Source organism: Cupressus sempervirens, chromosome 1 (assembly GCF_028749045.1).
Source record: "Cupressus sempervirens isolate cs-2001-9-10 chromosome 1, ASM2874904v1, whole genome shotgun sequence".
Lineage (NCBI taxonomy): Eukaryota > Viridiplantae > Streptophyta > Pinopsida > Cupressales > Cupressaceae > Cupressus > Cupressus sempervirens.
This window is the reverse complement of record NC_143118.1, coordinates 866,580,352-866,588,692: the sequence shown is the minus strand read 5'-3', so window position 1 is coordinate 866,588,692 and position 8,341 is coordinate 866,580,352. Positions and strand designations below refer to the sequence as shown.

General features: G+C 33.8%; 2 pseudogenes; one reads left to right on the top strand and one right to left on the bottom strand.

Annotated features, from left to right (window-relative positions):
* Positions 1-4,211: 4,211 nt before the first annotated feature.
* On the bottom strand, positions 4,212-6,256 carry LOC149580585 (uncharacterized; annotated as a pseudogene).
* A 551-nt stretch (positions 6,257-6,807) lies between these two features.
* On the top strand, positions 6,808-7,941 carry LOC149580584 (uncharacterized; annotated as a pseudogene).
* Positions 7,942-8,341: the final 400 nt, after the last annotated feature.

Genomic DNA, 8,341 nt, shown 5'->3' with positions numbered 1-8,341 from the left:
GATTCTTCATCAAAAAAGAATACTCCTCCATGGCATGGTCCCACTCTGAATGTCCTATCACTAGTACGAATTTCTAAGGATCATCACAAATAGTATGATTGAGAAGACTAGAACTCACAATATGAGATTAGGTGTGATGAGAAATGGAAGGGTCACCAACTAGAGATCCTATAGCCTCAACTATAGCCCAAGCTCATTTAGGTGTCTGTGGAGGATCTTATGGCGGAGGTAAATGGTGATCACCAAGATCATCATCCTCATCATCCAAAAAAGAGATAGGAAAAGATGAGGGAGTAGTGGTAAGTGAAGTAGGTGCAAGAGGTTGGGTATCCACTATAGGAAGGCTCTCATCAAACTAGACATCTCATTGAAATAGGACCTATGTGGAATTAGGATCAAACAACTTATAATCCTTAACATCCTCATAATAGCCAACAAAAATGAGGGGTCAACTCTTTTAGTCCATTTCTCTCCTATAAGCATCAAGTACAAATTCCCATGTTAGACTACAAAAAACTCAAAATGAAGATACATCAAGCTTCACATGAGACCAAGCCTCCTTAGGAGTCATATGTCAAATTGCTTTGTGAGGCATCTAATTCTGAATATAGTCGGCACAATTGATTACCTCTACCCAAAAGGATGAATCCATGGACTTGCACTGAATCATACAATTAGCCATCTCCCAAAGTGTTATGTTCTTTCTCTCTACCATGCCATTCTACTAAGGAGTGTAGGGCACTAAAAACTAATGGTGAATACCATGTTCAGACAAAAAATCCATGAAAACTCAATTCATGTACTCCCCCCATTATCTATCCATATTCATTGAATAGAAAGACCAGATTGCTTCTCTACAAATATCTTGAAGAATCAAAATTAATCAAAGACATAAGACTTGTACTTCAAAAAGTACACCCATGTGTGTATGGAGAAGTCATAAATGAATGTAAGCACATATTTGGCACCAAAAAAAGGAGTGGGGAATGACATGAGGTCAATATGAATCAACTCCAAAGGTGCCAAAGCACGAGAGGCTCATCCATGTGGAAAAGAATCCCTATGCTGCTTTCTAGGTGCACAAACCTAACATGCACCATTTGTATAGGAAATTTAGGGAAGCCTAAGAAAAAGTTCTTGTGTGGTCATCTACTGAAGATATTTATAATTGACATGGCCAAAACACTCATGCCAAAGTTTTCTTACTAAATCTAAATGTGCAACAAGCTAGGAACTTGTGTCATAAGAAGACTCAAATCCATCAAATTTGTAGAGGCAAGATGCAGAGTCAACAATCCCAGTAGCCACAATCATCTCAGAATCATGTAAGTCTTGAATAACCACATCATGTGGTGAGAACTCAATTATCTTACCAAAGCTAGAGTGGCATATATGATAAATTTACAATAGATTTGTCAAAATGTTAGGGACAAAAAGAACATCCTAAAGAGAACCCCTAGCTAGTACAATAGAACTAGAACCCATAACAAAAAGATCTAATGAGTTCCCAATAAAAATATGTGAAGTAGCACAAGAAGCAAGTGAGGTGAACAAATTTTAAGTGTTTTTCATATGGTGAGAGGCTTCAGAATCAACAATCTAGGCAGGCTCAGAAGTCATAGCTCAAGTAGAAAGAGCATTACCTTTCCCTACAGGGGGGATGATGACTTAGAAGCTAAAATGTGATGCTCCTGCATGGCTTCCTCTAAAGCCTCCAAATGTTTCTAACACCTAGAAATGGGATGTCCATCCTTGACAAAAAAGCTATAGGTCTCAACTAATTTCTTCTTAGCCTTGTGGTTAGACTTAGTAGACTTTGAAGAATCTTTACCTTGGGAGGGTTAGCTAGAGGTTTAAGACTAGTTTTTGGTGTATCTTTCTTCAGTTTGGCTTTCTATTTTGATTTCCCTTTAGAAGATTAAGAAACCAATGCTTGGCTATAAGACTTAGAGGCATCCACATTTTGGATCTTTTCCTATTCCTATGTCAACCAATCACAAAATGTCTTAAAGAAGGGATCTGATATTTGTTACCCAAGGCCTCCATAGTGGAGTAGAAATTGGAAGAGAAGATATGATACTATCCTCACAACTTTGAGAGTATAGATAAAATACACTCATCATCTATTTTTTTTTTCCCACATCCCTATAAAACTATAAGAAAATATTTGAACTTCATCAAGAAGTCTTCAATGGTGGAGAAGCTAGCTAGTGTCAAAGAAGTCAATTCTACATCAAGTTGTAGTGTCTAGAACTCATTCACTATGCCTAACAAGTTGTAGAACTTGGTCTAAATAGCCCAAGGAGTGGTCAAACCATCCAAATGAAATAATTAACTATCATAGATGTTCAATGCAATCAATCCCATGGCTTCATCCATTTTTTTTCTATTTTGAAGAACCCCAAAAGTGTGTTGTAGGATAGGTTGGTTCTCATCTATACATGACCATAAGCCTTGTGACATAAGAGCCCAAGTCATTTGTGCTTTCCAGGTGTGATAGCTGTGTGGCATCAGCCAAGTCATAGAAGGGTCTAACATTAAGAGAAGAAGATGGAAGAAAAGGGGTCTATTCTAAAGTAAATTATAGAAAATAAAATTTTCCCCCCCACAATGTATAAATATATCCCTCAAATACCAAAGCAACAACTATTGAAAGTAAAAAAAACTAAGAAAAGAACCTATATTCTGAATGCAGAGAGAGGAAATTAAAGCCTCTACTTCAACACCAAAAATGGGAGCCCAAATGGACTCCAGGAAAAATGAAACTAGCATCATTGTTTCCATCTCAAAACCAGCTTTCTTGTACTTTTTTTAGATTGAAAAAAGACCTCTGTATACTCAAGTTATATCCAAAAAACCAATTGCTGCTCCAAAATCAAGTTCTCTAGAAAATTACAATCACTAGAAAAAAATTGATAACCATATAGCTTTCAACTATCTATCACTAGAAAAAAATCCTGCAGTCAAAAAATGACATTAGTAGCTAGAAAGTGACATCACCTTGCCAAAAAATGATGTCAATAAGAGGCCCAGGATGATGATATTAGCATGCTTGATAGTGACATCAATAGTCACATTTGTGATGTTAGCCACTGGTTTGGTGATGTCACCAGCCAAGAAACAAGTGGTAGTAGCCGAGTAGAGCTCTGTGGTGGTGGTGGCAGGACTAGGTGGCTCCACTAATGGTGGTGCCAGCCAGGATAGGTGGAGGTGGCTAGAGGGTGGTCTACCAGTGGTGACCAGGTGTGGGCTATTCCACAACTATGCTTTCAATGGTGGCTAATCTTGGGTTGGGTGCAGGAGGTGCTCTAGTAGTGGCACAGTGGCTAAAGGGTAGCCACTAGGTAGAGTAGCTTGGACAGCTAGAATTCTAATTTTTTTTCATTTGTACAGCCCTTTGAGAGGTTGAATTCTTTTTCTAAAAGCAACAATGGCCAAAAATCAAAAATTTTATATGAATTTTTATTGTATTGAGCCTTTTGAGTGTGATGCTAGTGTCAATTTTAGCCCAAAGTACCCTAAAAAAATGCACTTCCTCTCAATTGAAGAAAAAAAACTCAAACAAGCTAGGGTGTATGTCTCTAAATTGTAGCTTCAAAAATCTTCAAACCACAAAGCATCAATGATGCTCTGATACCATGTAGAAGTTGTGAAAACCAACTTCATAGTTTGCTAAGACCACCTACATACAAATAACTTGCTAAAGAGAAACTAGAAAAGGATAGGCAAGACTTAGAAAATCTCAATGGTGTGAGAGAAAATATATTTCACAATGAAAAATGAGATTGTTGTACAAAAATACACTAGGAGAGCCTATTTATAAAGGCCTCTAGGATGCTTCTAGAATGAGGTAGAAAGAGCTAGGAGATAAGCATGACAACTAAGCACACTTCCATGAAAAGTGGATTATCCACCACGTAGATGAGAGGATAAGTATGAAAAGGTGTATCTCATGTACAAATGATATAGACACCATGTGCTAAAATAAAGTGCTAACTCCTATGTTGTCAACAATACAACACATAAGAGTACGTAAACTCCTAGGTATAAAACTAATAAATAATGCATTAATCTAAGTAAACTTAAGTAAAGTGTAAATAATAATAATTTACACTAACACAAAATAGATGCAAGCATTATAGTATTTTTTTTTAGAAAGAAATTTTATTGGTATGGACACATCATTGAATATGGATGGATTCACAATCTAATTATTCATAATTAATGATTTATCATTCATTTCCCATGGAATTAAGTCTTGATGTCTCATCCAATTCTACTATGATAGCAGATTCTTTCTTTTTATGTTGTTTTGCAATTGTGTTTGTGGTCATAGAACCAATTTGCTCAATGGCTAGCTATTATTTAGAAATAGAGAGTGATTTTTGAAATATTAAATCAAGTTAATATGAGAAACCATGTTTCCCATGATTTTCCATTATACAGAGGGATTGCAGAGAAGTGTTTAGAATGATAATCTTTGATTCTTTAGTATAGACTTGCATGGTTAAAATGAAAAATCACAATTAAATTTTTACCTTTAATAATGCATCGGGATCAAATGCATGATGGATTGTATCATGTAAAATACTAATGGTATCTCCAATTCATTGAGTTTCCAATATGTCATCCTCCCTCATCTGTTGGCATAAGAAGAAATATATTGAGTCAGAAGAAAATCCTATCAATAAAATAGTTCCATTCTTTACAAAGTTTTAAAAGAACCCAACAAAAAAATCTCTTAAGGTTATCATGTATGATACTACAAAAGTGTTGCAAAAATATAAATAGCTTGTCAATAGAATAAAAAAACTTCCCTTGAAGGTAGCTAAGGCTACTTGAAATAAAACCTTGATACCCTCATTGAATAGAACATCCCAAAAATGCATTGTAGTCTATAGTGGCATGCATAGGAGCATAATTATAAGACATGTGAAGGGCACAAATAGTATAAAAAAATGCATTGCACACAACACAAACTTTAAGATGAAAAATTAATACTCTAGATGGAAAGCTCTTTGCAAAAAAATAGAGAAACCATTATGTTTCTATAAGAGAGACATCAAATTCCAAATTTCAAATGTGTAGCAACTTTTCCATACAATAAGAAAAGTAGAAAAAGTAAGGATACAGGTCAAGAAATATCCTAGGAAAAGAAGGTTTCTATGGTGACAATTCCAATCATTATACAAGAGAGTTCTTAATCTTTACATATATAGGTTTTTTGCAAGGAGTTCTCTAAATAGCCTTTATTCAATGTGACATCCTAATAGATTGTATATGTACCCGTCATTAACTAATACATTCTCTAAAAGCACAGTAAGCATCCAAAATTCATCCTCCTTAGTTTAGCCATAGTCATGTCTCCTAGAACTTCATAATAGTAGATTTAAACTGATGGCCAAATGCATATAGTAATGCTTTCTCCATATGGCTTCTCAGTGTTAGGATTTCAATTGTTGAGTAAACATGTTTCATATTATCACAAAAAAATATTTAGCAAATAATTTCTAATCATAAATTTGAAACCTAATTTAGGTATATGTAAATGATTCCAACTCAAATTGGTGAAAAAATAAATTTAGTCCTGTCAGTTGCATATCTAGCTATTCCAATTACTTGCCAAAACTCAATGCTAGTATTATTTTTAGAAACTTATCTTATAGATGATACCCTAAGCATTCAGTCATGTGACCATTTTTTTGAAGTAAAAGCTGGTCATAATGTTTAGGAAATAGAGATGTAACAAAAACTCCTCTAATTTTAATTTGTTGGTTGGCTTGTCATCTATAAGAGTTGTTTCTATACTTGACTAATGTCAAAAGGGATAAATAGTGCATCTCTTTTTCCATTATTTGGTTGTTGTATGCATAATTATTTTGGTACTATGTTTTGTTAGAATTTTCTATAGTCATTTTTTTCATTCTTTTAGAAGAACAAATAGTTGTAAACACATGAATAATGAGGCAAAATAGTATGGATATTCTTAATGCTTTGTTAAGCTATCTAGCTTTTCTATGCAGATGTAGGCAACACACAACTTTTAATTAAAATTCCTCTAACTTGATGCTTATAAATCATCAACTTCATCATGATCAAATTTTGCTTCTATTCACATGCTAGTTAGGGTGGATCTATGTTGAGGAGATATTTAGCTTGTACTTATTCTCTAATATATACTTTTGGCTTATGTGTTATGGGAGGGCACTAGTATAGCTACCAAGAGACCTTTTGTTGCAAGCTTCAAGGAATTCATATATAATTTACTATAAACAAGATGTATTCCTTTAGAAAAAAGGTTTAAAAAAAAGATGCATTTGCAATATGTTTAAAATGAAAGAAGCCAATAAGAGGGGTCTCGCTCTAAATAAAATCAAGAAAAGGGGCTTTGATAAGTAAATGGACATCTACAAATATACCATCTTAAAAAATTATGAAAATATTTATTAGATTTTCAATGCAAATTATCTATTTCTATTATTTTGTAGGATCTTCCATCCACTTTCCCTTCACCTCCCTAGCTAGATAGTCCAGATAGACATGCAACATTGCATAGGGTGATTGTGGGGTAATATTTTCATGAATCTCATATTAGTTATTGTCAAGTATGGCTAATATATTTTTTGAATTTAATAATTATGCTCTTATGGAAATGCTAACAGAAACTATTTCCAATAGTGTGTAATTTTCCCAAATATATTTAAATATTGAAAATGTTGTAAATATTGTCTTAAAGATATACTTAAGGGAGAAACGTTGTTCCTCAAATAGGTATTGAGTTATATCATTTCACTTTTACCACATGTCATGCAAACTAAGGATTCATTTTGGATGCTTTCCATGCTTTTGGAGAATGTATTAGTCAATGATTTCTACATAGACAACCTATCACGATGTCACATTGAATAGAAGGTATTTAGAGACCTTCTAGAAATAAAACTCCCTAGGTAAAGATTAAGAACTCTTTTGTATAATGATTGGAATTGTTAGTGTAGAAACCTTATTTTCTTAGGATATTTCTTGACCTGTATCCTTGTTTTTTCTACTTTTATGATCATATGGAAGAGTTGCTGCACATTTGGAGCACTTGGAATTTGATGTCTCTCTTGTAGAAACAAGATGGTTTCTCTATCTATTTGCAAAGAGCTTTCCATCTAAATTGAGTATCAAGTTTTCAACTTAAATTTTATGTTGTGTGAAAGAAATTTTGTTTATACCATATGCATTATTCACATGTCTTATAATTATGCTCTCGTGGATGCCACTATAGACTGCAATGCATGTTTGGCATGTTCTGCTCAATGAGGGTACCAAGGTTTTATTTTAAGAAGTTTTAGCTACCTTTGAGGCAAGTCTATTTATTTTATTGACACACTATTTTTTTTTTTTTACAACACTTTCTATAGTATCATACATTATACCCTTAAGAGATTCTTTTGTTGGGTTCTTTTAAAAAAAATTAAAGAATGGAATCGTTGTATTGATAGGGTTTTCTTCTAACTCAATATATTTCTTCATATGCCAATAGATGAGGGAGGATGACATATCTATAGCTCAATAAATTGGAAATTTTATTATTATTTTGAATGACACAACTCATCATGCATTTAATCTTGATGCATTATTGAAGGTACAAAATTTAATTGTGATCTCTCATTTTAACCATGCAAGTCTATACTAAAGAATCAAAGATTATCATTCTAAACACTTCTCGACAATCCCTATATATAATGGAAAATCATAGGCAACATGGTCATCTCATATTAACTTGATTTAAAATTTCACATATCACTCTCTATTTTTGAATAATAGGTAGCCTTTGAGAAAATTGGTTCTATGACCACAACCACAATTGCAAAACAACATAAAAAGAAAGAACTTGGTGTCATGGTAGAATTGGATGAGAGATCGAGATGGCTCAATTACATGGAAAATGAATGATAAATAATCAATTTTGAATGATTATATTGTGAATATATCCCTATTTAATGGTGTGTCCATACCAATAACTTTCCTTTCCCAAAATAATGGCAACACTTGCATCTATTTCAATACACTTGTGATGTAGGAGCATCCTAGGTTTTCTTGTTATCCCACTCATTTTTGGTTCATTCTTCAAATTGGTGCCTAGCAATTCCTTCATGTGTCTACCAATCCCTTCATGTGCCTAGCAATTCTTTCAGATGCCTAGCAATTCCTTCATGTGTCAACTTACTATAGCACTTAGTTGGTGCCAAGTTAGTATAACACTTAGTTCATGCCGAGTTACTATAGCACTTAATTGGTGCCAAGTTACTTTAGCACTTGGTGTTGAGTTACTGTAGCATCCAGTTGATGCCAA